General features: G+C 38.7%; 1 protein-coding gene across 1 annotated transcript in view; it reads right to left on the bottom strand.

Annotated features, from left to right (window-relative positions):
- LOC138696340 (DNA polymerase alpha catalytic subunit-like) overlaps positions 1-6,622 on the bottom strand; it is a 575,659-nt gene that overhangs the window by 240,308 nt on the left and 328,729 nt on the right. The gene's annotated exons all lie outside the window — the stretch shown is intronic.

Below are 6,622 nucleotides of genomic sequence, written 5' to 3'. Positions count from 1 at the left end.
TGTGGTCCAGTAATAGCAAAGTAAAGTGTTCAATTTCTATTGCAGCATACCGTAAATAATATTGTTTTCGCTATATTGCGTTTTATGACACAGTTCACACGTTCGCAAGCATTCGATACGTGTGTCGTCTCCTCAACCTTAACTGCTAAAAGTCAGCAGCTTTCTTTATTTCTTTGAAATCTCATCATGGCATACATCAAAATGGCTTGAAGGACTTCGTTCTGTATAGTGTTTGATGTGCTCTTAAACACTGTTGCTCTTTCCAAATGTTCCTTAAGAGTGCGTCTAATTCAGAACTACTCGTAAAATTGATGAGGCCAGAAAAATACTAGCGTTTAAAGATGAGTTTCCGCCATCGTGACCTCTTAAAGGCAACAAAACCGCACGTACATATCTGTTCTTGGTAACTTTATCATTGTGAAGTGCAACAATCCAATTGTGTCTGTATGTTTGTTTGACCCAACACTGCTAATTTAACATTATTGTTGAGTGTGCAGCTGAAGAATCGTGTTTTTATTTCTTTCATTCATGTGCTTCAAATCAATCATACATACAGAACGATAATCAAAATTATTTAGTTACTACGCACAGTCCTAAATTCAAACAGAAAAATAAATACAATTCATAACACGTAGCCTACTTGTTTTTGTCAATGAATGTTCGCCGCCGAACAATAGGCAAGGAAAACAAAATACAGCGTCTTTTATATTGCAGCCACATATTGTATTTTTCGTAAGTTCGAATGCTGAATTTTCTTGTCAATTCTCTATTACTGTTCTTCGTCACTTTTAATTCCTGTGTACGTCTACCCATCTTCCTTATTTTTATCTTTTCGTGTAAAGTTCTTACAGAAAATTACATATTTAAAAGATTTTGCACACTATTCATTGCAATATTTATGATAGAACAGGCCAACAGCGACTGCAGAACACATCTGAAAGTGCTCCTAACCCCTCTTACGCACACTGTACTGGCTCCCTACCATGCTCCAAAGCCTGCCAGTGAAACTCTACTACTGCGCATGCTCGAATGGAACAGTGTGCCGCAAGTGTCGAGTGGTAAACCTAAGTCCCAGGCGTCAACAAGAACAGTACACTTGCAGCGTTATTTTTACATAGTACCGTATTATAATAAAGAATTATGTCGCTCACATAGTCTACTGCAGCTCATTGATATAAATTTAAAAACATGTGTTATTTGAAGAGGTGGTGCACTGCTCCTGTGCTCCTTAAGAGAAATCGCCACTGCCCTTAAGCCTTTCTGAGCAGAAAGAGTCCCTGACACGAGATTAACTCTCTGTAAACTCTCTCTGTTGCTTGTGTGTGTGAATGTATTCCAGAATCTAATCCACAATCACTAGGCCAGACAACAAGTTCAATGAAAAAGCACGTGCCATTGAGGCATCGTCTTTTTGAAATGAAGGGGCATTCAGTGGCGTATACTGGTTAAAGGGTTTGGGCTACCGCTGACCCTATTATTACACAAAATATATCTAACAATTACTTTAATTTTAATTACTATGGTAAAACTAATAATACAAAATTATTACATTATGTTATATTATAAACTTTTTCTTTTGTAATTTCCTTGGGCTACCGCCGGTAGCCCGCAAAATACGCCCCTGGGCATTGTTATGCCTCAGGGCATAAGAACGCCCTGTAGCATGATTTCCTGTGGGGTGTCAAATCTGAAACAGTCCAGGAACAGTGTCAGCGGAATACATGGTCTTTAGCAGAAATGTAATACAATTCCAGCTTGTGAAGTAAATAGATGCTTAGCCAGCGTTAAAGAGTTTTGTCGCGCGAGCGGTAAATCACTGCCTACGATAAATGTATTCTTACGCCACGAATTACTGCTGGACTATTCGCAATGGTCCAGTGGAACAAAGCATGCATTTTAATTGGTTAAATTAAATCACGCATTGTTCGATTTCTTTTCTTACGCGTAATCTCATTAAAGCGACTTATCACTGTATTGCAATCAATCGAATTATTTGTAACAGAGGTTTGATTAAGACGACATCTTCAAGCACGAATAATCAAAAGGGGTTAAAGCCTATCTCACCTGTCCGATAGCGTGGGTGGTACCCCGTTCGGGAGACCGATAAGAGAACATAAAAAGTGATGGTGAGAGGATACAGTCGGATGGTGACACGGTCGGGCAGGGATCGAGGACCAAGTCGTAATGGCGTCGGCAGAGACAAGAGATATACTATTGTAAGTAACTTGTTATGTATATTTGTATATATTTAATAAATCGAGCATAGTTTCATTCATAACTAATTCAGTCTAGAACCTGAGTTCAGTAATCATGTAGTTTTCCTATGATATCCTGAGAGTCCCAGCTCTTTCAGTAAAATAGTTTCTTTTACATTATACGTGTAATGGTGATGTCAGAAATCCTGATAAGCCTAAATGTGAGCGGCAGTCGAACGCAGTAATCATCCGTTCAGCAAGTCATCCGACCTAAGTTGACGGTCGCATAACAATATCATCTCCATTCCACCAATTCATTCGACGCTGAGTGACCTCGTTATATAACAGACTTATAAGCTGCCGGAAAAAAAAAAGTTCATATATATATATATATATATATATATATATATATATATATATATACATACATTTTGTGTTTCCACGGTCGAATGTGGAAAGCTGCACTGTGTACTGCATTTTCGGCACTGTCCCCCAGAGCATGGAAAGAAAAAATATATGCACATATAATCAATTAACCGAAGTATAATCAAACTCACATCCCCAACACTTGTGTCCCTTTCCCTACTCCATCTACGCCGGTTATCACTAGCTGTGTTAAATTACATTCCAAGCATTCCGAAAATTTTTTAGGCGGCATTTACAAGTCTTTCAGAATTTTCGAAACAATTCCAGGGATCTACATGTAATTCACTGATTAGATCATCCAAGTTTCTTGCAGTATTGTAGGTCTACCGGCATGGCGCATTCTCAGGTTGCGGATCGAGGAGACGGCCTCCAGATATGGAGGTTAGTTGTGAATATATTGAATAAGCGGACAGCCGATGAGGGGTGGTCCTCCAGCGGGGGGGTTGGGCGAAGGGCTAACAACCCAGTAAAAAGCAGCTTGTTACGAAACCTTCAAATAAGCCTCGGAATGGGACTGATTCTCTGGCACGACCACAGCAAAGGAATAAGGTTTTGAGATTTGGTACTGGCAAGGATAAACGTGATCAAGGATGAAACTCTCATTCAATCCTGAACAGATAGAAAAACTATTTTGGGCAACTACGAAATATACATAGGCAAAGTACAAATGATCAGGACGAAATTGAAATACAAACTGCTGAGCCATTTATACCCGAACCCACACTTTCTGAAGTCGAAATTTCGATAAAAAATCTGAAAAATTATAAGTCTCCAGGTATCGATAAAATTCCAGCAGAATTAATACAAGAGGGTGGAGGCGCATTATGTAACGAAATTTATAAGCTTGTACTTGCTATTTGGGAAAAGGAAATTGTGCCAGAACAATGGAAGGAGTCCATAATCGTACCTATCAGGGGGACAAGACTAGCTGTAATAACTTTCGAGGAATATCACTTTTGTTGACGTCGTACAAAATTTTGTCCAATATTCTTTTGAGAAGATTAACTCCATATGTAGATGAAATTATTGGGGATCATCAGTGTGGTTTTAGGCGTAATAGATCAACTATTGATAAGATATTTTGTATTCGACAGATAATGGAGAAAAATGGGAGTATAAGGGTACAGTGCATCAGTTGTTCATAGATTTCAAAAAAGCATATGACTCGGTTAAGAGAGAAGTTTTATATGATATTCTTATTGAATTCGGTATTCCCAAGAAACTAGTTCGATTAATTAAAATATGTCTCAGTGAAACGTACAGCAGAGTCCGTATAGGTCAGATTCTGTCAGATGCGTTTCCAATTCACTATGGGCTGAAGCAAGGATATGCACTATCACCTTTACTTTTTAACTTTGCTATAGAGTATGCCAATAGGAAAGTCCAGGATAACAGGCAGGGTTTGGAATTGAACGGATTACATCAGCTGCTTGTCTATGCGGATGACGTGAATATGTTAGGAGAAAATCCACAAACGATTAGGGAAAACACGGGAATTTTACTTGAAGCAAGTAAAGAGATAGGTTTGGACGTAAATCCCGAAAAGACAAAGTAAGTTATATGATTATATCTCGTGACGAGAATATTGTACGAAATGGAAATATACAAATTGGAAATTTATCCTTTGAAGAGGTGGAAAAATTCAAATACCTGGGAGCAACAGTAACAAATATAAATGATACTCGGGAGGAAATTAAACACAGAATAAATATGGGAAATGCCTGTTATTATTCGGTTGAAAAGCTTTTATCATCCAGTCTGTTGTGAAAGAATCTTAAAGTTAGGATTTATAAAACAGTTATATTACCGGTTGTTCTGTATGGTTGTGAAACTTGGACTCTCACTTTGAGAGAGGAACATAGGTTAAGGATGTTTGAGAATAAGGTGCTTAGGAAAATATCTAGGGCTAAGAGGGATGAAGTTACAGGAGAATGGAGAAAGTTACACAACACAGAACTGCACGCATTGCATTCTTCACCTGATATAATTAGGAACATTAAATCCAGACGTTTAAGATGGGCAGGGCATGTAGCACGTATGGGCGAATTCAGAAATGCATATAGAGTGTTAGTTGGGAGACCAGAGGGAAAAAGACCTCTGGGGAGCCCGAGATGTAGATGAGAGGATAATATTAAAATGGATTTGAGGCAGGTGGGATGTGATGATAGAGGCTGGATTAATCTTGCTCAGGATAGGGACCAATGGCGGGCTTATGTGAGGGCGGAATTGAACCTCCGGGTTCCTTAAAAACCAGTAAGTAAGTAAGTATTGTAGGTCTACAGAGACATCTACCTTGCGACAGAGATAATTTTCATAGAAAGTGAACTTTAAATCTTTAATAGCTAGAATCCACCCATTCAGGAATAAGACTAATTTAATTGCGTCAGTGTACAACATGGGACACTCCACTTTATTTTTATTCTAAAGAGAGCCAAAATTACGAAATTTATTGCCCTTAAAACTACTCCATCGTCGATTATAATTTTACCATCTATTATTCCACATTTTCGAAATTTTGTAGGAATAACAGGAGCCCATGCATTTGGAAGACATCGACGCAGAGAATGACATGCAGCCCATGGAGTGGGACCCTATAACTAACCCATTCGAGCATCAGGTTACATCAGAATACCAGACAAAGATGGGATACTCAACGGAATTAATGGAATAAACGTTTCACCAACAGGTTTAGACCTTGTGGCTTTCATCTTCTGTACTATACTCCGTTTCTGGAATCTGTAGAGTATAGGAACCGAAACAAGTCCTTTGCGCAAGTGGTGAGTGGAGGGGGCCAGTCCAATGACCGCTCTGGGGGAAAACATTGATTGAAGACGAGAGTCTCACCTCTACCTATCACCTTCTGTCATGCGCATCTTACCCCATAGCGACTGTGCGCCGATGCAGCTCGCAATATACTCCCGCACTGATAGACTCCGCCCATTTGTTTGTCGTAGGCTCCTCCCAAATGCGTCGATTTACTCCACAGATTTCAGAAATGGAGTGCAGTCTAGGTAAAATAATTGAAATAACATGAACTATTACTCCAGCAATATTCCTGGTCCACAGTGCAGTAGCAGGGAAGTGAGGGTTTAAGATTATTTACCTCTAGGAATACAAGGCTTTTGATTTGAGAAATATTCAAGTTAAGTTATTGCTTGTCCATAACGTCTTGAATGGGCAATTCTCTTAATTCTTAAAATTAATTTATACCGACTTTTTTATAGCTTGTATATTCGAATGTGTGGAAATATGTAGATTTTAACGACTACAAAATAGTATGTGTCTTTTGGAGTTTAGGCAACACCAGTTGTTACAAACACAGATCTACGAGTATGCACAGATACGGAAAAAATCTGGAGTTTCCTTATTGTATAAGTTTCGCCTACAACACACTGCGCATGCGCAGTAAACAAGAACCCCTATATGCTATTTGTGGACAGTCGTGTGACATTGTTGCCTAGATACAGGTGGGCTCCCATGAAGACTCACTCCATGAAAGAATTTTGAGTAGAATAAGTACTTAGTGCGTATGAGAATGCGTAATATTTCTTTTTTATTACGATTTTGTTGAGACGGGCTGTTCGCTCTTTGTAACGCCTGTTCAATCTGGTTAACAGTTTAGTGTAACTTTAATGGATCAGTCGTGGAAATGAAAAGTGCTGTAATTTTAAGTATGCTTTTTATGATGTACACAACAAACACAAACAGCGAGAGTAAGATTATTCCAGTATTCATATTAAACAGTGTAACGTACACGAATTTACAACATGAATACTTAATACTAAGACTGGGGAATTCTGCAAAACATAACCTATAGAAAGTGTTGTCTGAGCGGTAGTTGTGTTTGTGCTGATCATCATGATGACTTGCAATGTTTGGACCTACCTGTCTTTAGTGTCAGTCCAAAGACAAGTGCACAGCACATAAAATAATTTTCACATGCAATTTCTCATCCACTCAAATATGAGCTCTGCTAGACATATTTTCACTCAGGGACACCA

The sequence above is a fragment of the Periplaneta americana genome, chromosome 3 (assembly GCF_040183065.1).
Source record: "Periplaneta americana isolate PAMFEO1 chromosome 3, P.americana_PAMFEO1_priV1, whole genome shotgun sequence".
In the NCBI taxonomy this organism is placed as follows: domain Eukaryota; kingdom Metazoa; phylum Arthropoda; class Insecta; order Blattodea; family Blattidae; genus Periplaneta; species Periplaneta americana.
Note: the sequence above shows the minus strand (reverse complement) of the source record. Positions and strands in the feature narration are given on the sequence as shown.